The sequence below is a fragment of the Lonchura striata genome, chromosome 2, assembly GCF_050655825.1.
Source record: "Lonchura striata isolate lonStrDom1 chromosome 2, ASM5065582v1, whole genome shotgun sequence".
Taxonomy (NCBI): domain Eukaryota; kingdom Metazoa; phylum Chordata; class Aves; order Passeriformes; family Estrildidae; genus Lonchura; species Lonchura striata.
The window spans coordinates 154,166,183-154,193,445 of record NC_140704.1 but is presented as its reverse complement, the minus strand read 5'-3'; the positions used below and the strand labels follow the sequence as shown (position 1 = coordinate 154,193,445).

General features: G+C 43.0%; 1 protein-coding gene across 9 annotated transcripts in view; it reads left to right on the top strand.

Annotated features, from left to right (window-relative positions):
- TSNARE1 (t-SNARE domain containing 1) overlaps positions 1–27,263 on the top strand; it is a 460,205-nt gene that overhangs the window by 42,410 nt on the left and 390,532 nt on the right. For all 9 annotated transcript variants that reach the window (XR_014953137.1, XM_085572620.1, XM_085572617.1 and 6 more), the window contains one exon: positions 3,154–3,204. The gene's annotated coding sequence lies outside the window, so the exon portion shown is untranslated. The remainder of the gene's footprint in view (positions 1–3,153; positions 3,205–27,263) is intronic.

Below are 27,263 nucleotides of genomic sequence, written 5' to 3'. Positions count from 1 at the left end.
TTGCTCAAAAAGGGGGAGCTGGTTGCAATCCAGGGATGCTGTTTTGGGCTGGGAGGAGGAATATGAGATCAGCATGGACAGTATATGCAGGATCATGAGTATGGGTGTGAGGTGGCTCAGCAGCAGAGAGTCAGGAAGCCTGGATTCATCTCTCCGTATCAAAAATTTTGTTACAACAGAGGTGTTCAGGGAAGTGTATTTGTTGATTTGGCTTGGTACTGTCCTGGTTTCCACCCCAGAGGCTCTTTAGATTTTTGGAATATTGGTTACATCAGAGTTGTGATGGAGTTTGGAGATATTCTTGGAGGACCCAGCAGGGAAATTCCTCCAGACAGCAGGTGATTGTACATTGTACAAGTGAGATGCAATCTGTGCCTCCACCTCATGAGTTGTGTTGTTGCTATTTTTATTTTTTTTTAATAAATACTGTGTTTGTGCACTTGGATGACATTTCCCATTCAGAAATGGAGGGGAGGAAGGAATGTGTCACCCACACCCAAGGTGCCAGGCACATAACTCAGGAGAATTACTCATAAACCAACAACCTCATTATCCAGTTATGAAGGATTTCTGCCACCAATTTCCTCAGTCTGGCCACAATCCTGAAATTAATCTCACCTAAACAGTCAGGAGTGTTTCCTCTCTCAGTAGAGGAAGAAATAATTTTGTCCCATGGTTGAATGCTTCAAACAAATAAAAAAATAGACAAAACCCACTGAAAAGCCCAAAGTGTAATAACTAAGCTGGTGCATTTAGGGTGTTAGAAAAGGACTCTCCCATCCCAGTTCCAAGCAGATGATGGAGTGCATGGCATAGGTGGAGCACACTCGGGAAGACTCAAAGCACCACCTGGGAAGTTGAGGTGGTTTCTCCTTTGTAAACATCTCAGGAGGAGGGATAACTTTCTCTTTTGGGGATCAGATGGGAGCTGGAATTTCAGTATCCTTGTGGGTAGGATGAGCTGAGTTTTGGATAGTTTTGGATTTTCTGAAGTACCTGCTATTGTATTTCTTTCTTCTGCTAGTCACCTGGGTTTTGGCTACTCTGAGCAATATCCTGTAAGGAACAAGGACAGTGAGCCTGTGATGGTTAAAACCCAGACCTAAATGCACCTCTTACAGGCTCCTCATCATACTATTCCTATTTTTTTTTTCCCTGGAGCAGAAAAGAATGGCCTGTTAAGTCACAAATTAGCTCTCAGCCCCTATTTTTTGGTTATTTTTCCTAAAGAAACAGGGTGAAGGAAAGGGGCTCTGGGATGTCCAGGAGAAAAAGCATCCTTACAATCAAGGCAGTGATGGTGTGGCTCAACAAGAAGCTGGAACCAGGATGTCCTGGGCCAAACAAGGGGACTGGCAAGCTGCACATCACCATGTCCTGCCCACTCTTCCCAAGCAGCAAGTGACAGGACAAGAGGAAAAGGTCTCAGTTTGCAGCAGGGAGGTTTAGATTTGATATAAGGAAAAATTTCCTCACTGAAAGGTTTTTCAAGCATTGGAAGAGGCTACCCAGGGACATGGTTGAATTATCATTCCTGGAGGTATTTAAAGATGTGTGGGTGTGCTACTTGAGGACATGGGTTAGTGGTGGCCTTGGCAGTACTTAGTAGTTGGACTGATGGATCTGAAAGGTCTTTTCTAACCTAAATTATTCTGTAACTCTGGGAATCTAAGAACATTTCTTCTGTCAGCTGCTGGCTATGACTGGTGGCTTTAAAAGGTTTGTGTTTTGCCTTTTATTTTGCCAGAGGACATGGAAGTGCTGCTGGGCATGTCCCAGGTGTGGGACACTGAAGGATGAGGTGGATTAGCACTCATCTGCTGATGGAGACCACAGCAAACAAGAAGGGATGGAGTGGGAGGATGGAGCTGAGTTGCCTCGTGGTGATTTCCATAGGTTAAACAGGCAGGTCATTGGGAATTACATCCTCCAGATGTAACAACTCCATAAGATCAATATTTACAAAACCCCTCACACAGTTGGATCCAAATCTTGATTAAACCTCGACGCTGGTTGTCCCCAGCCTGCTCAGTAACACACACTCACTAGTTGCACTACCTTTTGATGTTTCTCTGCTCTGGGAGGGGAAAATCCTCTGTCACAGTGTGTAATTGGCTTGGTGTGTTTGCACAGAGGTCACCAAGGGCTGGGATTGCTGCTCTGCTCCTCTGGGCAGATATAAATCATTGCTGCAAATTTATCTCTGAATTTTTCTCTCTGGGGAAATTGCATCCATTTTTATTTTATTTTTTTTTAACTGAGCTTTCTGTAGAGACTATGCATGTAGGAAGTATATGGCATTTGTATAGGAAGTATTTATAAATGCAAAAGGATTTTTAAAGTGTTCAGCCCACAGTGACCAGAGCTGAAGGCAGTGTGTGAATGGCTTCCTTACTGGTGTTAATTCACCAAAACAAGTAGGAGTATTAATTAAAAGGCCTTTTGTGAGCTCTTCAGAGCTGCCTGGTGCTTGTCTAATGCAGGACCTGCCCCTTGGGGTTCTACCAGTGCTTTTTCCTGGCAGCAAAATCAGCTGCTTTTGTAACCAGGAGGTGTTGTTTCTAGAATAAAAGCTAAAAATGAAAATTCTTGGAAGGTAGGAGTGTGTGTATGTGTTTGAAGGCCAGCAGGAGAGAGAAACAAGCAGCTGGTGAGAAATGCCAAGACCTTGATTCAGCAGGGCTCTCCCTCTTCTCTCAAATCTGACACACTGAAATGCCTAACTGGATTTTGGCCAGAGTGTTCCTCCCACAGCAGGTTTGGGATCTTAAAGAACACTGGACGCTTAAACACATGATTCTTCATTGAAGATACCAGTTTGTTATTTATTATTTTTGCAGGTGTCCTGCAAACAATTACAACCACCTACTTTTGTACTGTTGCTAATCTGGAAATATTGAAACCTTCTAGGAATTTTAAAGATTCATATCAACTTTCTTTTAAAAGGGAGGTGTGGTTCCCCATGCTCAGCAGTGGTGTTTTGAGGATCCAACAGTTGGTTTTGTACCTGTTCCTGCAACCTAGCTCAGAGGCTGCAGGATGTGTCTGGATATCAGAGCTCTTGGTGTGCTGATGATTGCCATGTCCTTAACCATGGCATTGAAATTGATTTTTTTTCCCATCACTTATCAGTTGTCTTGCTTTTTCTTCCAGATTAGAAGAAAGTCTCGTGTGCCCAGGAGAGAAGGACTTGGGAAGCAGCTGGTAAGAACATCTCTTCAGGAGAGAGTCACCTGAATGTCAAATTATGGGGCTCAGGCAGATGCAAATAAATTTTTTCCCTTGAGAAACTTTTTTTTTTGGACTGAGTTGCCAAAAGGGAGAATGGTTTATGTAAGTTTTTGCTGGTGAAGCTGGGGAGTGCTTTATCTTCATGCATATGGAAAGTGACCTTATCCAAAAGCTGTCTCAGAGCTTTGGCCATATTTTCATGTTCTCCCTGTGTTCTCATTGTGCTGATCCTTTCCTAGTTCCATGTCTTTGATGTTTAGAGCGAACCATGCACAGGAATAAAATAAATGTGGAGACTGCAGTGCTTTGAAACTTGGGTGCTTAAGGATGCCGGGCAGAATTTGAATAGTGGAACAGTCTGGGTTGGAAGCAACTTTTGAAGGTCATCAAATATAACTCCCCTTTAATGAGCCGGGACATCTCCAGCTTCATCTGCTTGCTCAGAGCCTCATCCCACCTGACCTTGAATCTTTCCAGTGATGGGGCACCTGCCACCTCTGTGGGCAACATTTCTGTGTCTTACCAAAATCTTTTATCTTGCCTGAACCTCTACCATCTTTCAGTTTGAAACCATTACCCTGAAACTACAGACCCTACTAAAAAGTCCATCTCCAAGTTCCCTGAAATCACTGAGAACTGTGTTGTTCTGTAGGTCTTCAAGTTTAACTTCCTGTTCCTCATTTTGGACACTCCTGCCAGGGTGGTGTTGGTGTCCTGGGCAGTGTGAAAAGCAAGCAGGGGAGTGCTGTTCCATGTCACACTGGTGGGATGTTCATGTGTCCCTTGGATGTTCAGTGGTCCCCTCCCAGGGAAATTGCTTTTTTTGCTCCAGCAGCAGATCCAGCTGTGGCAGATCCATTTGTGGGCAGCACAGACGAGTTCCACTGGCTTTTTCTAGGATTATTCTGTCCCTCCCACCTGGTTTACCTCCCCTTGGGGGCACAGGGAGATTTGTAGGACTCCTCCTTGGTGACCCTGGAGACAGAAACGGATTCATCCCCTGCAAGGCTCGTGTTTGGGGAGGGAGCAGTGCTTTGTGTAATTTTCCTGTCACCTGTGGCAGCACTGGTGCTGAATCAGTGTGATGGGTGTCCCCTTTGATACAGGTGATTTTTCCCTAAACACCAGTGCTCATTGCCCCTGGATCTCCTCGCAGCAGGACTGAGCACAGAGCTTTAGTGGCGTTACTGCTGTCCTCAATAGTCCCCCAGCACCACGTCTGGCTGGGGGGAGAGAACACAAATGGTCCTCCCACAAGGGTCTGGACTGAAAACCAGAGGATTTGGCTTTCAGTACCAGCTAGTCATGCCGTAAAACAAATTTTGCCAAGGGCATCTTTTCTCAGCTTTATGGTTTTCCCTTCCCATCTCTTACTTTCATGTGCAGTTTCTTCTGTGTGGCAGAAAGGAGCAGGATTTGGGAATGTGGCCTGTGGGAGCAACCTGGACTAACGGGTTGGAAAGCTGTAATTAGCCAGGTGATGGGGCAGATTGTTTCAGCAGTGAGGGGAGAAATAACTGTTGTAGCATCTCTGTGTCTGTGACCAGTCTTGCTCTTGCTGGACCTGGAGACCCCCGGTGCAGGGCATTGGTGGTGGTGGGATGAATTGTAAGGAACAAGTGTGATAAATGTGAAAGTCCTGTGGTGCTTTGGGAGCTGCACTGATGGTGGGGTCAGGATCTCTCTCCCCAGCTGTCATGGTGGTCCTTGGCTGTATTGACAACATTTTAGGCCCTGTCAATTTTTTGACCTGTTCAGTCTGGTCAATGTCCCTCTGTTGTCTTTGTGCTCTTGCACACTTGTTGATTACCCTCTCCCCATGTGTACCAGAGGTCTGTTGTTCTCCCTGTCTATCTGCTGCATGATTAGAAAGGTGGATGGAAACCCTTTGGGAAGAATCAAACAGTCTAAGTTGGGTGTGGAATGCTCCTGAAAATCTTGAAAATGTGATAGCCACATGTAGTACTTTGGGAGAAAAGCTATAGAAGGACATCAGTGCAGCAGAGAGTCCAAATCTTGGACTCCTTGCTCATATTTGTTCTTTTTCACCTCCTGATACCCTGGAAGTCCAGGCAGTGGAGTTGTTTTTAACTTTTTCATACTCTGTGCTGAATGAGCACTGGTGAAGGCACTTTTGCTGGAAGGGCTGCACAGGGCACAAGCACAAGGTGCTCCCTGGCCCCAGCCCTTCATGCACATCACCAAGAGTTTGCCAGAGGCTGCTGAGGTCTGGAGAGGTCACTCTTTGCTAAGTAGGCCAGCAAGTTCCTGCTGAGGACTTGGTTCAACTGGCCTGACCTGTGCTTCAGCCATTCAGGTGATGCAAGTAAGAGGTTGACTGGGGCTAAGCCTGTCCAGCATCAGCTTCACTGCTTAAACTTTTTGTGTGTCACTGAGTGGTTTTCTGCCTTTGTCTCTGGCTGATCTTTGGTGCTTTCAGTTATAGGCACAGTAATTGGAAAAGTGGTGTTTTTATCAGTCATAAATATACATCTATGTGCACACAACTATCCATAAAATAAGCCTTTAAAACAAATGGAGATGAAACATCCATGTGTTGATGTCCTCATTATGCCCAGGTCCTTGCTAGACCTCATTGCATTTTCTCCTTGTCCCCATCCTTCTGATCTTCTCAGGTGATAGTGGTGAGCCTCACAAATATTGCTTTTCATGAACTCCTCCATCATGTGCTTATTTTGTCTTTAGGGGTGTGAAGAACCTGGGTGCTTTGCTTGTCCAAGGCACATACAAGGGCTCAAAGCTGGTGATGGGACAAGAGGAAATGGCCTCTAGTGGTGCTAGGGGAGGTTTAGATGTGATATTAGGAATAATTTCTTCACCAAAAGAGTTGTCAAGCATTGGAACAGGCTGTCCAATGAAGTGGTGGAAGGATTTAACAGGTGTGCAGATGTGGCACTTGGGGACATGGCATAGTGGTGGCCTTTGCAGTCAATGCTTGGTTACTGGTGGAACTTGATGATGTTAAAGGTCTTTTCCATGATTCTTTGTGGACTCCTGGTGGACTTGGCTTGCCATTGCTCCCCTCGCAGTGAGCTGTTCCATGTGCTCGCCACACACAGGATCCCTGCTTGTGGCACTGCTCTGTGCATGCCACCGAGTGCATGTGGAAAGGAAAAAGAGCCATTATGCAACACCCTCGTGTGGCTCTCCCAGCTGCCAGCATGTGATGTGAGCACTGTGGTGACCCAAAAACTCTTCTCCCTGGGTGGTGGAAATTGATAACTACCCATGCCTGCCTTCATCACGATGCCCTGGCATTCAGTGCACCCCTCCTCAGAGCAATGGGCAGTGTCATCAGGCTGCTGGCACATTTTGTGTTTTCTCAAACCAGTTTCTTGGCCAGCATTACAGCGCTAGGGTGGTTTCTGGCCGGAATTCCTCCATGTGGTGGTCCCTGCTCAGTGAGCAGAGCTGGCTTCGCCTCCACAAAGCCTGCGGCTCCCGTCTTGCTGCTTTTCCCCTGCATCTCAATCCTTGCATTCCTGCAAGAGAACAAGATAATCTCTGTGCTGTTTTTGTAGCAAACTCTCCTCAAAGTGACAGCCGTGGGCAAGGCTGTGTGGATGTGATGTGCTGGCATTGCTGATTCCCTGGGCCGCCGTCCTAATCTCCTTAGCACTGAGAGTTGCTGCTCTGAGCTCCCTCCGTTGTCTTCCTCGAGCAATGCTGCCTCCAAGGAACCAGGGATCTGCACAAATTCCCTGGCCTTCCCTTAAGAAGTAGGAAGGTGTTCTGCCACTTGAGCAGTGTGCTTTGTTTTTGGCAGAGCTGAGCATGCAAATAGAGGGAAAGTTTCCATTGCTGGATGCCAGCGCTGCTGTCTGGCTGTGGGAGGTCTCTGTGTGCACCACATGGGAAGAGGGTTTCTTGTGATTTGGGAGGGCTCCTCAGATGGGGAAAACCTGGGTGTTAAGGAAGGATTTCTAATCAGAAGGCTGGAGCACCTCTCCTAGGAAGAGAGGAAGAGAGGATGAAAGAGTTTGGGCTGATCTGCCTGAGAGAGGAGAAGGCTCCAGGGAGACCTCAGAGCTCCTTTCAGTGCTTAAAGGGGCTCCAGGAGAGTGGAGAGGGACTTGGGACAAGGGATGGAGGGACAGGACTCAGGGAATGGCTTTAAACTGACAGAAGTGAGATTTAGATTAGAGATTAGGAAGAAATTCTTCCCTGTGAGGGTGGTGAGACCCTGGCACAGAGAAGCTGTGGCTGCTCCATTCCTTAGTGTCCAAGGACAGACTGGATGGGGCTTGGAGCAACCTGGGATAGTGGAAGGTGTCCCTGTCCATGGCAGGGGGTGGAAGTGGATGATCTTTAAGGTCCCTTTCAACCCAAACCCTTCTATGATTTTGATTTTTTTTTCTTTGCAATGTGGTGCAATACAGGGAAGTGAAATTACAGTTATTGCAGCAGTTAAGGGCAGCTCCTGGATGTTTTTAATATTAAAAAAATATAGATTAATTTCCACTGCATATTAAGGGATTGATGGAAGCTTTCCTGTGCTATGCAGGTGTTTGGATCAAGCACTTGCACCTGAAAACACATGGATATAGAAATTAATGTTGTTCCCGCTATGGCAGCAGCTCAAGTGACCTCTTTTCCAACCTAAAAATGTTCTCTTTTTCTTCTAAAGTGTGGTGGGGGAAAGATGAAACTGTCCTTGCCCTGCCTCTATCAATCTGCCAACTTTTGGTTGGGATTCTGTGATAGAGTTGAGGATTTGATTTGATTTATTTATGCATCCAGTTTTTAAAGGAGAGAGATTATTTTTTCTCTTTTGACCTAGAATTTACAGAAGCTCTGGTCCCAAAATCAAGAGCAGGTACCTCATTGTCTTAGAGCAGAGACATCTGTGAAGCCACCTTCATTTCTGCAGTGAGCTGCCAGTGAATCTGTCCTGTGTCAGGCCAGACGTTTTGGCTGCAGCCTCTATTTTGCAGGACATATCAGTATATTTTGAATTATCTGCATCCCTGGACCTTGCAGCTTTCTGTTTGCTCCCTATTTCCAGATTTGAATTTTTTTGGTGTGTTTTAAAAACATCTCCCCCTCACACAGGCAGGTTCCTGTGCTGGTTTGGGATGACATCCTAGAGCTGGTATTGTGCAAGGTGTCAGCAAAAGAGGTAAATCCAGATGTCCCTTTATTTTCCTGAGCAGAGAGGAAGAAGCTGGTGTGAGTTACTTCTGTCTTTAGACATCCAAAAGGCTAAATGTATTTATATTTCTGCAGAAGGCATCCCTCCAGCTTGCTTGCTGCAAAATTGAGGTTATTTTATGGAGCCATGGTTGGGATCTTTCCTCTTTTTCCCTGTCCTCTCACAGTGTATAAAGATGGAGATAACATGTACGGGGTGGTGTTAGAGCAGGTGCTCTGGGAATCACAGAATCCATAAAATGCTTTGGGTTGGAAGGGACATTACAGATCTTCTTTTCCAACAACAAAATGCTCTTCCAAACCTACACACAGTTCAACATTGTGATCGGCATCCCTTGGAGATGGATCACAATGTTGAGCTGTGTGTAGGTTTGGAAGAGGGTTGTGTTGGCAGCTACAGAGCAGAGGAAGGCAAACAAGCAGTGATTGCACAGGAATGGTCTCCAGAGCCCACAGAATACTCACCCAGCATCAAACAGTAGGAAGAGGAAACCCTGTGGCACTATCCAAATCTGTTGTATGAATTCCAAGGGAAAGGACATCACTCTCTTCTAAAATGAGATTTTCTATCAAATTTGAAATGTTGATGAAGTTTCCAAATTCTTCGTGACTTCCCAACTCAGCTCTGCTTCCCACTCCCATTTTCGAGATAGCTACAACCTATAGCAGGGCAGGAGAGATCATAAAGTCGAGGAGGGTTGGGATAATGAAGGAGAGAGGCCATGGCACAGTGCCTGTCACTTAGGGAGAGCATTTCAAAATTTTAAAATGTTTTGAATCAATGTTTGTGGTTTTAAAGTTGTTTCTGCAGGTTGTTTTATGTCATCAATCCCAGACTCCTCAGCAATGTAATTGCCTGAGATGATCTGCTCTGGCTCAAGCTGGCCAGCCAGGAAGGATCTTTTCCTGGGAACTTTGGAGTTAGGACTGTATTTTAAGTTAGAAAGAAGTGTTCTGTGTCTGTTTTGAAAGAGCAGCTGGGAAGCAGATAAAGAAATCTATCAATTTTGGTTTTTAAACAGAACATAAAAAGAAATAAATGCAGATATCAATAAAGAAAACCTGCAAGAATTGAAAAAGTTAAACTTCAGTGCTGTTTTGTGTGAATATTATTCCAAAGGATCAGAGCACCTTTGCCAAATGAAAAATATTGTCTGTGCCTGCTGGCATTGCTCATTCCCAATAAGGTGCAGTTATTCAGTAAGTGGTTACAATTTTGGGGGTGAAATATCTAGAAGTGATTAAAAAGCAATTTAAAATATCTGTGCTTTCCCATTAAGCTGTTGCCAGGGGCATTGAACAGTCTGGATCCTCCCCTGCTCTTAGAACCAGCCTTTTGTCACTCTGGAGGCATTTTTATAATAAAAATACATAAAATTACATCATGTATTGACCAAAGCTCAGTTAACTTAAGCACATGCACGACCTCTATTAGGAAACAAAAACCAGTGGCTGGGGACATTGATTTTTGTAGGAATTAGTAAATTTGGCATATTACAGTATTTTTAAATAGTTCCATACCCTCCCAGTGCCAGTTAAGGAAATACGGTATTTCCATTTTTTCTCCGACCCTTAAATTGGACAAGAAAACCCTGGTTTTTTTTCCTTTTCCCCATCCATTTCCTTATCCTTTCTCTTCCTTTTCCTGTTATTTTCTTTTCATTTTCTTCAGTGTCTACAGGTCTGCCTATTTTTCCTTTTTCCTTTCTTCCTGCCCTTCTATTTTTCTTTTTTTCCCCTTCCTTCCTTCCTTACTTTTCCTTCCCTACTGTGTCTACATTGAAAACAGGCTAAACAAAGAAGCTCAGTGCTGGAAATCTTTCCAAGACACAGATCATGGAATAGTTCAGGTTAGAAGGAGCAGTTAAAGGTCACCAAGTCCAATGATCAGGGGCATCCTCAACCACATCCCATTGCTGACAGCCCCATCCAACCTGACCTGGAATGTTTCTAGGAATGGGGTATCCACCACCTCTCTGGGAAGCCTTTTCCAGTGTTTACCACCAACACTGTAAAAATTTTCATCCTAATATCTAATCTTAATCAACCTTCTTTAAGCTTAAAGCCATTCCCCCCTTGTCCTATTGCAACAAGCCCTGCTGAAAAGTTTCCCCCACCATTTTTTTTCAGGAAAGTGGGGGAATTTTAGAAGAAAGGGGTTCTTAGAGTATTCAAGGCCAGCTTGGATGCTGCTCTGAGCAACTTGGCCTAGTGGGAGGGTGTTCCTGCCCATAGCAGGGGGTTGGAACTGGATGGTCCTGAAGGTCCCTTCCAACCCAAACCATTCTGTGTTCTAAATTCTGTTTCTTGGCTGAGGTGAAGTTTTCCCAGACCTGCCCTACACAGGCTGTTGGCCTTGACTGGACTGGGTTTTTCTCTCACAAATGACATTTCTGATAAACAGCTCAAATTGTCTTTTAAGAACTATGTTTATAATACCTTACGTAGTCTCTGCTGCTGCTATAGGGGAGCCATGATTCAAAGGGAAACTTTACTGTCTAATTTAGCAGGTACTTAAATATGGTGAGAGATGGATGTGGGTGAGGGGAGGACATTCTACAGGCTGATGGGATATTTGCAATATAATCTAAAAATTTGGATTTATAATTATTTTTTAGAGAACAAGGGGAGGAAAAAAGTTGGGTAGTAGAGAAGTTGCCTCATGGTATTGAAGTGATAAACAATTTTCTTTTTAAAAAACCCAAAAGACTGTGTTTTTCAATAGCTTTTGAAAGTCATTATTTACAGGACTGGAAGTTGATAGACTTTCCTAACTGATTTTGGTGACAAAGAGATTTCTGACTCTGTCACTCCCAGTTAGATCAGCTTTGGCAATGCTCTGACAGGGTTTGCAAGGATCTGATGTTATCCAAGGAGAAGTCCACTAGCACAGACATGAGCTGTAAACCCACCCATAATTTTCCCACGGTTTCTGCAGTAGTATCTCCCTCTAATAATTGCAAAACAAACAAAATCCCAACTTTTGAAAAGTCATTACCTGGATAAAAGTAACCTTGGCTTTTCTGTCTTTTATGATCAAGTTCTCCTGTGTCTTTTTTTTTTTTTGGCCTATTTCTGCCTGCAGATGTTCTGAAGAAAGCCTGAGCTTTGGTATAAAATACAACTCTGTGTTTTAAAAATTCTACCCCTTTCTACTTAAAGAAATTGCACCTTTGTTATAATACATTTAATACCTACATGTCCTGCAGACCTTCAGATAACATAATAGTTTTACTGGTGGCAGTAAATCTCATTTCTGAGCGGAGGTGTAGCTACAGGGCTGCTTTATTTGTACATGTGTTTGTTTGTATGGGATTTTCAATCCCATTGCTTAAATGGAAAATTGGGAGGGTTTGTCCTCTATGAAAGAAAAACACGGAGCATGTGAATCAGGAAAAGAAATTTGCAAGATTTAGTGAGTACCCACTCTTATTTTTTAGTTGGCAAGAGTTTGGCACTGTTTGGAATTGCTGTTAGGGAATTTTTAAAGTTGTTGGCAAAGTCTCAATTTCCCACATGTCCTCAGTCAGCCCCTTGGATATCCTGCAGTGGGGTTATGATGAAGACAGAGCTATTTCAGGTTATGCTGTTGGGGCTGTATCTCCAGGTTCAGATCTTCGTACCTTTCTTTTTGGTTTAGCCCAGCTCATGGGAAATAATCGGGCTCTTAATCACAGAATGGCTTGGATTGGAAGGATCCTTTGAGATCATCTCATTCTTCCTGGTTGTCTGTGACAAAATGTAATTTTATGAACTCCTTTGCCTTTGGCTCGTGGCATTTAGGTTTGCTTAGCCTCCACCATGTGTTGGCTCCATATCAGAAGTTTTTCATCTCCTCCACCTGAGGAAAAACAGGCTGAGTGAAGTGGTTGGAGGTGCTGAGGGAGATGCTCTGAGCTGGACATGCAGTTGGACACCAGGAATCTTCTGGGTGCCTGCTGGAGCCAGAAAGGACTGCCCAGCCCTAATTCTTTCCTGCAGACACAGGCAGAGTGCACAGTGCTGTCTTGTTGGCTGAATTTCCTCCTGCGTATCACAATTTGGCCACTTCTGCCTTGCAGCTGGACACAACATAAATTTATACAGAGGAGGAAAGAACTCAACTCCTGTGGGAGGTCTGAGGCTGTGGATTTTTCTCTTTCTGAACAAATTCCTGGTTTGCAATCCTCCAACCACTGTCCATCTTCCCTGTGGGCTCAGCAGAGATGTCTGGACCACAGCCTTGTTTTTCTTGGCTCTTCCCTGGAAGTGATTGAGGAAGTGATATGAGTCTCTAGGGTGTCTGGGAAAGAGCAGATGGAAGCTCCTAATTTTCAGTGCTGGTTTTTCAGGACTGGTGTGTGTGTGTGTTCAAGAATGCTTCAATACATCTGTAGGCACACAGTGGGATTCTTGGGAGTGTCCTGTGCAGGGCCAGGAGATGGATTTTGATGATCCTTGTTCTTTCCAACTCAGGATATTCTGTGATTCTCTGGTTCTACTGCTGTGGCTGTTGCTTGTGTGGTCCAACCTCCTCACCTGGGCATGAAAGTGGGGCTGTCCATCCTTAATTTCCATTGTTTCCCATTGGTTTAATGTGGAGTTTGCTCTTCCCCTAAAATGGGATATGGGGGTTTGCTGACCCATTACATGTGGGAGTGCCTGCAGCAGAATTGTTCCAGGATATCAGGCGATTGCTCACAGTTGGGTTTTTCTGTAGCTATTAAGGGGATGAGCTTTGCTGTTTTATCTTTCTGGAGCTGTATTTGAGACCTTTCTTAAGGACTTTGGTCCTTTGGTCAAGACAAGGGTGTAGCCTTCCTACTATAGCACTGCCACACAGCTCTGCTGTCAGTTGTTGATGCAGCACCTTTTGAAATATTCACATTTAATGGCAATACAAGGCATGGCTGAGCTCTGAAATGCCATGGAGATCCAAAGGAGTGGAAATAGAGTGGCAGCAGAGCTTGACACTTTTTGGCTTTTGCTCGTGTTGAGCTATCTGGGTTTTATGCATTGACTGATCTGCTTGCTTGGGCTGCTGACATTCATGTCTCTTGACTGTCAAATTCAGTGTAGTGGAAATGTTAATCTGACCAGAGTCACAATGCAAAGAAGGATCTTCAGGTAAAAACACGCACAGAAACCTTCTTAGGAATCTGTTTAGGTCTGAAGAACAAATCTGTACATGATGCTGGTCATGTTTGCTTGTGTTGTGCAGTGAGGTTCCATCCCCCCAGCCTATGGAAGCTGCTTTGTGATGTCTCCTCCTGCAAAAGACAAATTCAGGGATCCTCCTCTTTCTTAGTTCATGGAACAGGGCTCCCACTGGGATCAAGGGGGTTTTAATCGTGCATATCCTACTATGTCTCCAGTCTGGGCTAACCAACATCCCAATATTTAAACATGCCAAAGGCCATAAACCTCTCTGAGATACCACTCAAAACAGTGGAACATGGAGATGTCCTTTGTTTCCAGGATCTATGTGTAGGATCTAAGCCATAATCACAATCCTTTCAAGTTTTAAGCCTCTGTCTCATTCTGTCTGATCTCCTCTCTGTGCTGTCACATCTGTCTGTCAGGCTGTCTTCTGCTGAATTAAGGTTCCATGTTGATACAAGATTTTCTGGTCCTCTTTCAAAACACCTCATCTCCTTCTCTCTTTTGTAATTTGAATGATATTAAAGCTGTTTCTTTTTTTGGTGTCTTTCCTGGGAGCTTGGACTCTCCTTTGTTGTTCTCTCAAGTCCAATTCACTCTGAGTAAGGCAGACCTGGAGGCGAAGTTGCTGATGCTTTCTGAATTTTTTGTCCTTTTTATCCAGGACATGTTTGTAAATGGTGTCATTCTGCTGGCTCCATGCTATATGGAGAGCACCAGAGCTGTCCTGCTGGTGGGATTGTCCATAAAAATTCAGCTAAACCTGTGCTGGTGTCATTTATCTGTTCAAAGCAGTTTGGGAATCACTGTGTGGTCCCTAGGACAGGACTTTGCTGGAGGAGGAAATTCTCAATGCAGCAGAGATTCCTGTGCTCATGGTAAGCGTGGAGTGTCCAGGAAGGACAAAACCAGCATCTTGCAGGATGGCTTTTCTCTTGGTGCATCTGGTGGGGGTGCAGGGAATATTTTTGGTTGTTTAAGTGAGGGAACATTCTGGTGAGTTCTTCCACAGGGAGGGGAACAGGGGCTTGACCTGCAGTATCATCCAGGTGGAACTTTATTTTTTGTCCTTGCAATTTTTTTTACTGCTTTTTGCATGAATGGGCTGGAGGACAATGAATCAATGGATAATGTGTGCTTGGAACACTATGCTAAGTTTGGATATCTAATTGTGAAATTAAATTCTTCCAGTCCCAGGACCCATTTGTGCTGCTCTAATTGGGTGATGATCTGACTCCCAGGTGATGCTCCAGCTCTGGTTCTTCTGTCCCAGAGAGGTCACAGCCTATAAAACTGCTTCAATTGCTCTAGGTGGAGCCTGAGCATGTTGGAATAAAGCTTTCCCCCCCAGGGAAAGCATGCCAGGCTCATGGTGGCACATTTGATGTGTGTGTGGGACATTGAGCACCTGACCTCTGCTGCTCTTCTGCAGAAATATTTTGTCAGGATTTCTCCCCCTCCCATATTTGTTGAACAGTGTGTGAAATTCAGCACATTTGATGGAATGATAAGATTTACCTCTGAAATGGAGCTTTTGTGTAGGAACAAACCTGTGTGGGGATAGTTGGAAGGAAAGCTCATAATACCACCAAAGTCTTTAAAAGCTACGAGCCTGAGCCTGCTGTCCTCTCTTCACCTCAATTTCTCAGGTGTGACAAGCTTGAAAGCCAGAAACCAGTCTTTGACTGCACACTAGACATGACACAGTGAGTATATTTTTGGAAAATGAAGAACAATTGGTGTGTTGCTGAAGGAAAAATACAACTGATGCTATTTCACTGAAGGAAATCCCACTGCTGCCTCTTTTTTTTTTTTTTTTTTTTTTTAATGGAAGCTACAGAATTTACTACGCTGTTTATGTGCTGAAAGAAAATGGTGATAAATTAGTCCCTGTAGCCAATCCTACTTGTACCACAGAAATAGTTGTATTTATGGAAGTGGTCATACATGCAGCAGTGTCCAGAGATGTATGGCAATGTTTACTCCAGACCACAGCACTGTGTGATTTATCACAGGGCACAAAGCAGGCCGTAATGTGTGTCCTAATTAGCGTAATGTACCTTGTAATAGCTGTGAAATAAATTCTGCACCAAAGCTTTCGGCCCAAAAACACAGGATCTAGTGAAGATTCCATGAAGATAAAAGGGGGAAAAAATTGCCTAATAGTGTAAAGGCCTTTGGGTGAAGCCTAATCACAGAATGGTTTGGGTTTTGGAAGGGACTTTAAGGATCATCCAGTTCCCACCCTCTGCCATGGGCAGGATCACCTTCCAATGGACCATGTTGCTTCACTCCCCATCCAACCTGTCCTTGAACATTCCCATATTGGATGGGGCTTGGAGCAATATGTAGGTGTCAAGTTTGTGGGCAAAATGTGCGTTAACCTTGTTATTAAATGTGTGTTAACATAAAAATCTGTTAACCTTGCATTACCCAGCCTTGTCCTTCCATGGCACAGAGCTGTCCCATGGGCTTATTCTCCCTCTGTCAACTCAAGCAGGACTGGGAAGTGGTTATTGATTAAGGAATTAATCAGCTCCACATCTTTGCTTGCACCCTCCTGGTGTGGCTCTTTTTAGCACTTGGTAGTTTTAGAGAGAGAGGATGACTGATGATCATGTTTTGAAGCTCTGTGAGTGTCTTCCAGTTCCTTATCTCTCTTGCAGATGGTATTTAAGTGTGCTGCAAAACATAATTCTCATGTGGGAGTGGATCTCCACATGGACTTGTAGGATTTCTTCTGGTGTATTGCTGAATGATGCAACCAAAATTGGCTTTTTTTCTCCTTTTTTTTTCTTCCTTTTTTTCTCATGGAGCTCCTGGAGGACTGTCAAGTATTGATGTTATCAATTCATGGGGAAGGAAAACGGCTCCTCAAGGGCTTTTGCTGTGAAGTGTTGTCAAGAAGGACTAAGCTGAGACCTTTGAGCTTTGCTTCCCAGATGAGATGCCCTCCAAGAGTCTGGGAAAACACAGTTTCTAAGTTGATGTAGGATGAAATTTCCTTCATTACTCGATATCTCTCTATCTAGTGTAAAGACTTTTTTTCTTATTTTTATTTTTAAAAATAGCCTTCATTTTTCAGATCTTTATTAGGACAGAATTTTATTATTGAGGCTGGTGCTGTGTTTTTGTTTTTTTTTTTTTTTCCCTGTTCTTTTTCTGTTCTCTCCTTATCTGGTTTTTCTCTGTAGATTATGAGTATTTGATTTGGAGTGGAAGAGTCAAACCAACACAAATTTATTTGGTCTGTCAAATTTCCTCTTTGTAATATTCTTCTCTGTGTAAAAGATGACACAAAATCAATCTCCTGCTTGGCGTTGTCATTCCTCTTCAGGCAGCTTTTGCTCTGTGATCGTTATTTTTGGTTTGACTGCATTTTATTCTTTAATGTGTTTTCAAATACATCATCAGATAACAATTGTTGAGATCCTCCTTCCCTTTGAAGGTCTGAGTGCAGATGTGAATTTGTGTGGCCTTTTCCTAACCTTCTGTGATCATGTCATGCTGTTTTGTTTCAGAAGGGATGCCAGGGGAAGGAATTGAGTGCCAGTCAAGAATGAAGAATGAGGATATTATATTGTGGAATGGGATGTGGCTTCTGTGATCTTTTTCAAACAATACATCTGTGGAAGTTTCTTCCAAATATTTTTTTTTTTTGTGCTCTGATTCTCTCAACTTTTTTTCCCCCATTATGCTCCCCTTCTGTCACTTTTTCAAGTTCTCCATCATTTTTGTGGGTTACTGTGAAGGCAGCTGCCTGGTTTTAAGTGAAATGAACCAAAATATGGATTTTTAAAACTACTGTTCTAGTGGTGAAATTTTTTCTTCCTAAATACTTTTATTCAGTACAAGTTCTTTCATATGATATATTTTTTTTGTTTCAATAGACTTTTGTTAGAACCTTTATATGTGTAGAATTCTGGATTCAGAAGGGAAAAAAAAAAGAAAATAAAAACATATGGACATAGTTGAACTTCTCATCTGAATTGAATGAACTTTTAATATTTTTCATAGTCAAAACTTTGCAGGGCTTTCTCTATCCTCCCGCCCACACAATAAAGATGATTTATGAGTTCCATGATCTGAGGAAAGACTGGAGAAAGTTATTTTTGTTGAGAGAATATTGAGGAGTCAACTGATGACAAAGATGACCAGGAGGACTCATGTCCAAGGTGAGCCCCAGCAGTGAGAGGACTGAGGCTGGTGATTTAACCTCCAGTTGATTTACTGGAAGAAAACTCTGCCAAGAAGTCCACACTGGTGAAATTTTAAATCCAAATTTACTAAAGGATGTACATATAAATCTGAATGTGATTCTTTTTGACTCTGAGTTTGTCTTATCTTAGGGGAGAATGTCAGGGGGGTCCCTCCTACCCCGTGAAGTGGATCTGCACAGATTTACCCCATGTTCAGCAGGAAATTGCAGGTCTCCAGAATACTTCTGATGGCAACTGTGAAATTACCCTTGCAGGTCTGCCATTGAGCTGCTGAAGAGATTTATTTCTTGATCAGCTGTTCTCAGATTGGAATTTTCATTTCTCTAAGCAGGATTGGAAGCTGGGCAGAAAATTTGACTGTTGGGTTGATGAGGCAACAGTCAGAAAATATGAACAAAAAAGGAGATGTTTTCTTCCAAGAGTTTTGCAGTCAAATTATATTTAATGCTATCTTCAGTTGTATCGTATTGATATTTTTGGTGAAAGCTGGTTGCATTTGAATTTATGTGTCTAAACAGTTTCTTATGATGGTTTGTTGGGTTTTTGTTTTGTTTTTCCCTAACACAAAAGGGTGATAGCATTTTCTTTGAAAAGACAAGCTAAAATCTTGTAAGTTACCATTTTTTCAAGATGTCTCAGCTCCTGTGGAGACAAACTGCCTCCTAAAGGTGTTACAACTCACTTCTGAAATCTCAAGATTTTCTTAAGAGGCCTCCCTTCTCCAGGAGAGATTAATTGCTGCTCCTGTAACCCAGTGGATGGAGTGGCCTGGTATAAATCCAGACACGTGGAGACCTTTGCTCATCTTTAATCATCTGCTGTCCAGTGCCACAGTGGAATAAATTATTATTGTTGTTATAAAGGCTGCAATTTATCTTCAATCTGGCCTCATGACTAAATTTTTTATTTTTATTTTGTCTTCCTTGAGACTTAGTAGATTTAAAAAAGAATTTGTGGTTTTTTTTGCCAATGTCTAGCAATAGAAATTAAACTAAGGACATTTTAATATCTACCAATATAAATGAAATTAAGAGTATTTGCAGAGGTGCTGTAGCCACACAGTTATTGCTCATCACAATCTGATTGCAGTGATTTCTCTTCAAACTGACCCAGAATAACTCTGGGTGTGTTTCCTTCTGCTCTTGAATATTTGATTCCCAGGCACACAGTCCTCCTTTCCCTTCCTCATATCACTTCACTTGATGCATTGGCAAGAGCTGGGTAGAACAAACAGGTATTTTGTCCTCATGAGATATTTGGCAGGTCTTTATTGGCTTTCTCAGTGCCGTTCTCCTGATGTGAGCTGAGGATCAGAAGCTGGGTTTATTTTAGGCAACTTATAAGACAAAATATAAGCTGCTTCAGCTCCTTTTCTTCCTCTGTGTAGGCACAGGCTACACTGTGGGAGCCACTGGAATTATATCTCTTAACAATACAGCCTTTCATCTTTCTCAGACTGCAGTATATATATATATAATCCGACTGGTTGGTTTATTACGTTTTTATTGCTGTCAAATTTTTCTGAAGATTAGACTGGGAGGAAAAATGCCTTCAGAGTGAGATCTCTGAAGGTGTGAAACGGCCTCAGAGGAAGGGCACTGGGAGCATCACGGCTTGAGTTATTGCAAGGCAGGCAGTCCAGAGGATGGGAAGTTCCCCCCTGGAGGTGATGATGCCTGGGTGACCTGACTGGGATGGATTAGCCCATGCTGGGGGTCACCTTTCCACAGGGTGGGTGGGTCCTGCTGGGAGCAGTTGGCTGTTCCCGATGAGTCTGTGGGGTTTAAAACATCTCTGAGATGCATTTCCAATGAAACAGCCAAAGTTTCTGTGTGTTGCTGGACTGCAGACTATGTTTCTTTGTACTGCTGGCTTCTGAATGGTTAATTCCAGATATTCTCTCACTTGTTTAAAAGCTTTAATTGCCCTCCACTTTACTGGGATCTGTCAGTACTTAAAGGGAATTATAAAAAGAGGAAGGATGGGTTTTCTATGGGGTGCATATTGTTAGGAGAAGGGGTAGTGGATTTAAAACCAAGGAAGGTAGATTTAGACTAGAAATTAAGAAGAAATCTTTTATGCTGAGGCTGGTGAGGCCTTGGCATAAGTTGCCCAGAGAAGCTGTGGCCTCCCTATCCCAGGAAGCTCTCGAGGTGAGATTGGACAGGGCTCTGAGCAAACTGGTGTGGTTGAGGATGTCCAGCTCAACGCAGGGGATTAAAACCAAGTGACCTTTAAAGGATCTTTACAGCCCAACCTATTCTATGATTCTGTGATTTCATTTTTAGGTCTGAATAGGACTTCTGAAGAAGTACAAAGGGTTGAGCAGGTGGTGGTCTTATGGCTGAAATGAAAATGAAAGAACCAAATGCTGATTGGTGCAATAGAGCTCTTGAAATCAAGAGCTGATGGTTATTTTTCACATTTTGAAAGCTTTCTTGATGGACCTTCTATCTTTATCTCCATTTTGTCCTAATTTTTTTTTTCTTTTTTGGTAATCTGTGCAGACACACTCCCTTTCTGCTTACCAAAGCCCCGATCCTACAAAGATTGATTTTCTTTTCCCATTTGGAGGAAAGAATGTCTTTTCATAGGCAGTGGGAATGTGGGGAGGAACTGCTGCAGCAGAAGATTTGAAAACTTGTCTCTATAAATGGTAAGGGCAAATTCAGCATTTTGGAAAGAAATAATAATTTTAATGTACATCTTGGTGGAGGCTTGAGTTTCATTTGCATGGCTGTGCGAATGCAAGCAAGAAACCAAGTTATTTCTAAAGACCTCAACAGCCCAGCTTTGCCTTTTCCCCTAGCAAAGCTAGATATATTGTGTAGTGTGCAAGACCTCTTCTTCCTTCCACCAGGGAAATTTCTGTTCTTTTACATTCCTTCATTTTACCACAGGGAGCTTCCTTTGAATCACCCAAGACCTGATTAATTCCTTATGCTATATAGATGTGAATCCTGACTGGATCAACTCATCCTTTTATTTTAAGATAATAATTTGAGCTCCATGCAGTTCATCTTGTGGGGTTCTTCCAGAGAAGAACCTTGCCACGTAAAGAAATTCCTTTTGCTTTTTTGTGATTATTAATCTGAGAAACCATTTGCAAGAGTATGTCCTGAATGCATGTAAGGAACCTATTTAAAAAAAAAAAAAAAAAAAAAAAAGTTTTCCAGCTCTCTGTATTATTTGATCTGTTATCTGCTACCTTCACTGGAGAAAGTGCCTTGCTGCATTTCAGTGATAACCTTATTGCTGTGTATCTGAGGCAGTGTTTAGGTTTCTGTAGTGCCTTTCATTGTGGCATCTCCAGCAGCTTTGCAAGTGTGCTGGAAAGTAGGTCAGTGTTATTCTCATTTATAAAATAGAGGCTGAGTCTTTAGGTTTCTCTGTAACCAATTTTTTTCTTGCTCGCAAGTGGTTCTGGCTGTGGAGAAGTTGCTGACTTTTCCTCTTCACTTTGCAGTTCTAAACCTCCCCCTCCTTTCCCTCAAAACCACTTCTGGGATGTTGAGAGAAATCTGCCAGCATTGCTCATCCCAAACTTCCATGCTGAGCTTTCCTTCTGCCCATAGAATGGTCTGAGTTGGAAAAGACCTTAAAGCTCATTTCATTCCAACCCCTTGCCATGGGCACGGACACCTTCCACTATCCCAGGTTGCTCCAAGCCCCATCCAACCTGACTTTGGATAAATCCAGGTACGGAGCAGCCACAAATTCTCTGTCAACCCTTCCAGTGCCTCACCACTCTCATTTTTGTCCTTTCCAAAATCCCTTCATCTGAGTCTCCAGGAATGCTCAGAACTGTGCACAGTGGGAAGATTAATGTGAAAATTTATCTCCAATGCAGTAATTCAACCTGACCTTTTCTTGTGTTTTAGTTTAGCATTTTACAATTATTTCTATTTCACAATACCATTATTGTTATTAGTTTAGGGTTTTGCAATTATTTTTTTGAGTTCTTAGAGTTTCCCAGGAGAGGCTGATGCAAGGATGGGAGGCAAAGAACCAGTGCTGCAAGAGGGCTTGCATCACTCCCTCCTGTGCTCTTATTGAATTCATTGCCTTTAACAAAGTGTTCCAAAAATAATTTTGGAGGGTTTACCTAGAAGCTTTCTGCTTCCCTCACATACACACCTTGAAGTGCTCTTGTCACAGAGTCATGGAATTGTTTGGGTTGGAAGAGACCTTCAAGGTCTTGTCATTCCAACCTCCCTGCCATGGTCAAAGACAGCTCCCATCAGACCAGCTTGTCCTTTGAGTGAGCTGTCTGCTGCTAAATTCAGGTGTTCCCCTGAGTCTCTATAGATGAAGTCAAGCAGTAATTGCCTCTCCTTGGAGGTCACAAGTGAAATATTGGAAAATAACATTCTTGTGGCAGATACCAGCCCAGAAGGATCAGCGTTCTTGAATTTCTCTTGGATCCATGCAGCTTCTGTGATCCCTGAATGTTTTTTAATCCTAATGGAAATGTGTAGGGGGGCTTTGGTTTACTGAAAGATGAGGTCTGTGGTGCACTCTGCACTGGTCTCTGGGATGAGCAACTGGAAAACAGCATTTTGGTGTATTTGGCATTTTGGTTAAGCAAAATACATGGTGCTTTGAGGAGTAGTTTTGAGTGGTCCTTGACTAGGCAGACAGAAAGGCTTCCAAGCAATTTGTAGCAGTTTAGGCTAATTTTTGCAGCAGATTTGGGTCATTGTATCCCATTTTAGACTCCTTTTATGACATATTGTAGACATTTGATGGTTTTCTCTAAGAACCATCCACAAGATCATCTACTTCTTTGGCTCTACTCTCATTCTGTCCTTTTCCCACCTACTAAATGCTACAAACCACCCAGTTACCCTGGAAAAGGATTGCCAAGAGCATTTCTAAGGGTCCCATGGTTTTGTGATAACAGAGATTTTGATAGGTGAAAGTGTTAAGGTCAATTTAGAATAATGGATCGTGCAATCAGCCCACCCATCTCACACTGTCTGTGAAGTGCCTGACTCCAAATCTGGCAGCCAGGGAGGATTTATACCTTTGGACACCACCACTCTTCTCTGATTGAACTTGATTTTAGAGGAGCTATGTGGAAGCCCCTTGGAGTCCATGATGCCTTTAAATGTCATGTTTTAGATTGTTTAGAAAAAAACCTCAGGGTTGTGGTGTCCTCAGTAAAAGGCAAAGTCCTCCGTAGGGTGCAGGCTGTAAAATGCTGAGCACAAGGAATTGGAAATTAAGGGGAAAGCAATGAGTGCTCTCAGTAAATTTTGGTGTAGGCCCCTGTTGCCCATAAATCTGTGCCACTGATTGCAGCAAGGTTGGTAAGCTAGGCTCTGAGTGCCTTCCTGAGAAGCAATCTGCTTTGTTTTCCAGCCAAAAGATATCAGCATCTAATCCATTTTTGGCCCATTTCTGCTGCTTCTGGAAGCAGTGATGATGTGTTGGTTCCCACAGCTTGTATTTACTGTGGATTCCAAAGGTGTGACATCTACTGATGCATCAAAATGTCCCTGTTAAGCATTAAAATGTGCTTGTGTTTGGATGTGTGCATTAAAGTTGGTCTTCTCCCCTTTTCCCTCAATATCAAAAAGCTTCAGAGAGTTACAGAGTTGTAAAAAGCTACAACTCTGTTCATGAATTAAATGGCAAATAACTAAATCTAGAGAAGTTCACTTTTCTCTGCCACAGAGTTGCACTTGCTTTTGGAGTGGGACCTGCCAGCAGGGTAAATTAAGAAGTTTCCAGTTATTCTTAACCTGTTTTGAAAATTAATGCATGAAAATAAAAAATAGAAGCATCTGACTCCTTTGAGGTGGGTACTACCCAGAGTCCTCTCCTTCCATGGTGTGGAGTTACAGTTTTGCACAGGAAAAGTTATACAGAGTGGTAGATCTCAACAACAAGTCTAGAAAGGATATTTAATGACTGTAATATTATATGTGTGAAGGTCAGCAGTGCTGCACTGAAAAAAATTCAGATCATGCTGTTTCGAAGGGCTGCAAGAGATGTTGCAAACGAAAGTTAAGATTTATTCCTCTGAAAATAATTATCATCCTTGCAGGCAAGAGAAGGTGCCTGCAGAGAGCTTTGTCCATGGCAAATATGCTGTTTAAAAGACTCTACACTCATCTGAAATAACATCATTCCATGCCAAAAAGCTACTGCTCTTAGGTAGTTCAAAAGTTGATTTTATTTTTACCTCATTTTTTAATCAATTAGCAGAATAAAAATGTCACTGCTATATATGGGCTGTAGAAAATTAATGTGACTTTTTGACAGGATGCTCTTGTAGGAGAGCACAGCTAAGGAACACAGCTATGGATGCTGAGCTGCCTGTTGGAAATAGCACAATTCAGCCTTTGATTATTATTTTTCACCATATTACATCATTTCTCCACAAAATTCAATTTCTCTGTCCTTTGTGTGCTGGATTTAAATAGCATCCACTTTGTGCTTGGGGGAAGGGGGAGGTTGAGAGAGTCCCTTTGAGTTGTTTCTTTTTTTTAGAGCAGGGATGTCTATCAGGAGGGAGGTGGGTTTGATGGCTGACTATAATATATTTTAATTTTAATATATTTATTTTAAAATTTGTAATGCAAAAGGCGTTCTCCTCCAGTTAAACACGTGGGGTTTTGGCAGCACAGCCACCTTGGTGTGACAGAATGCAAATAAACCTCGAGGGCAGGTAGCGAGGCTTTACTGCAAACAGATGCTGCTCTCAGCTCCCCAGAATTTTCTCATCCTACAAAAAATTGTGGAATCACAGAACGGTTTGGGTTGGATGGGATCCTAAACATCATCCAGTTCTAACCCTCTGCCATGGGCAGGGACACCTTCCAGTGGCTGTTCAAAGCTCCATCCAACCTGGCCTTGGACACTTCCAGGGATGGGGCAGCCACAGCTTTTCTGGGAATCCTGTGCCAAACTCTCACCACTCTCTCATAAAGTAATACACAATTTCTTTCTAATATTCAGTCTAAATCTCCCCTATGTCAGTTTGAAGCCATTCCCCCGTGTCTTGTCACTCCACCCCTTTTCCAAGTCCCTCTCCAGCTCTCTTGGAGTGCTTTAGGCACTGGAAGGATCTCTAAGGTCTCTCCAGAGTTTTCCCTTCTCCAGGCTGAACACCCCCAGCTCTCCCAGCCTGGCTCCAGAGCAGGAGGGCCCCAGCTCTTGGGGCATCTCTGTGCTTTCCTGTGGACTAAAATTTCACTTGTACTAAAAATGTGATCCTGGGTCTGTGGGTGTTCTTTTGCTTATGGGGAAGATTTTGTTTCCCACTTGGAAACGAGATGATTTCTGCTGAGGAAATCAAATTGATAATGGATGAGCTTTGGGAGAAGCATCTCTTGAGCCCTTCACTTGCTATTCCACTATTCCACCACCCCTTTGCCTTGTCTCTCTTTTTTATTTTTTTTTTTATTTTTTTTTTTAATATCTACAAGTAGATAAATATAAAAATGGGAAATAAGTTGAACAGTTTACTGGAACATAGCCAGCTATTCTCCACAGCAGAAACTATTAAAGTGCATCTAGCTCTTAGCCCCTCTATGGTCTGGAAAATGATTCCTTTTATTTCAAAGCAGATACCCTAAATAAGGTGCTTGACTCCATCAAAGGTTGCAACCAGTGGCATCCAGCAAGGAAAGCATGATTTAAACTACCTGATACTATTCACCTTCTGCTCTTGTAGTTGTAGACTCATGTATTTTTATTTTTTGTGCTGGATGGTGCACGTGAGGGGTTATTCTGTGAAATAGTTCCTTGATAGAAGGAGAAAAATGTCTACAAAGGGAATGTGCTAATGATGTTTCTATGTGGGATGTTTTTATGGTTATCCCACCTCCACCAGCAAACACACATGCAGAGCCCCAGTGAACAACCAAAACAAATGGTTTTCAGCTTAAAAGTCAATGTAGCATTTATTAACTCTTTAGGGAATAAGGAATTTGATATTCTGGTTTTGGGTGCTCCTATTGTATCAGTATCCTTGTTACCCCAGTGATAAAATCCAAGTGGGATTCAGTTTGAGGAAGAAAAACAGCAAACGAGTTTTCAGTTTGTGTTTCTTAGGTGGTGTAACTGGTGCCTTGGTGGGAAAACGATCACAACTCCAGGGCACTCATTGCAAATCCAAATATTCCTGATGCCAGGGAATGTCCCATTCTTTTTGATGCCCGTGAGTAAATGTGGCTCTTGAAATACTTCACAAATTCTCCTGCATCAAAGTAGATCTTCTCCCTCTGGGTCCCTGTTGATGGAGTATCTCTTAGGTGGTTTTGGGTATGTTTTTTGCCTCGCTCATCTGCCCTCCAGGCTGCAGCTGATCTGGAATGTGCAAACTGCTCTTCAGCTGTGAGAGCACCACATGAGTCTCATGTTTACAGCCAGGTCCTTGTCTTTAACCAGCTGGAGAAAGTTCATGGTCATCCCCATCCATGGGAAGCCACTTCAGCTCCCAGCCATGACCTGTCCATGACACTACTGGCCCAAAAAGAATTAGGATTGAGGCCAATCCTCTGATTGCCGTGACTTTCCAGCTGGATGGTGCTTGTGGACATCAGTTTTTCTCTTGGGGAGTCTCCAGCTTGGTTTCTGCTGCCTGTGGGCAGTTTGGTAACCCTCAGCTGTGATGGTACCACTGCTGTTCTCACCTGGTGGAGCTGTTGAATGGCCCTTGGGGTAAATCATGTCCAGGGAAAAGTGTCTTGAGATGGAATTGTAGAATCATGGGATCATTAAGGTTGAGAAAGTGCTTTAAGATTGTCAAAGTCCAACCTTTGAACGAACACTACCACGCCCCCTAAACCATATGGGAAAGTGGCACATCTGCTAATTTTTTGAACACTTCCATGTATGATCACTCTGTTGCTTCTGTGTTCCAATGCTTTACCACTCTTTTCATGAGGAAATTTTCCTTATTTCCAACCTGAACATCCTCTGGCATGACTTATGGCCAGTACCCCTTGTCCTGTCACCAGAAGCCTGGGAAAAGAGGCTGATGCCCACAGCTTCCTTTCAGGTAGAAAGCAATAAAGTCTCCCCTGAGCCTTCTTTCCAATTTAGCCACCAACAAGATGATGGTGATTGCTGGAGGACAACATCATGAGTTCCTAAGACTTTATTGTTCAAGTCAAAATAGGGAGAAGTAGTGTGTATGATTGGCTGGGTGTACTTTATTAATTTATGGTTTATTTGTTGTTTTCCCGAGTGTGAATTGGCAGGATTTTTCTTTAAATCATTTCTGAACTTGGTTATCCTCAATTGCTTCCTCTAAAAATTTCTCTGAGCTCATATCATGATCCATTATTTGTGAGCGCCTCACTGCTGGTAGCAGATATCTGAAAATGGAAATGTTTTGCCTGGAAATGAGAATGATGCTGCACACTCATGTTGCCTGGCTGGACAGACAGGAATTGCAGTTCTAGGTTGCTCTTGACCTTGTGGTAGGATGTGCCTCACTGTTTACTGAACCTGGGTGCTGCTGTGCATGATTCTGCTACTAAATGA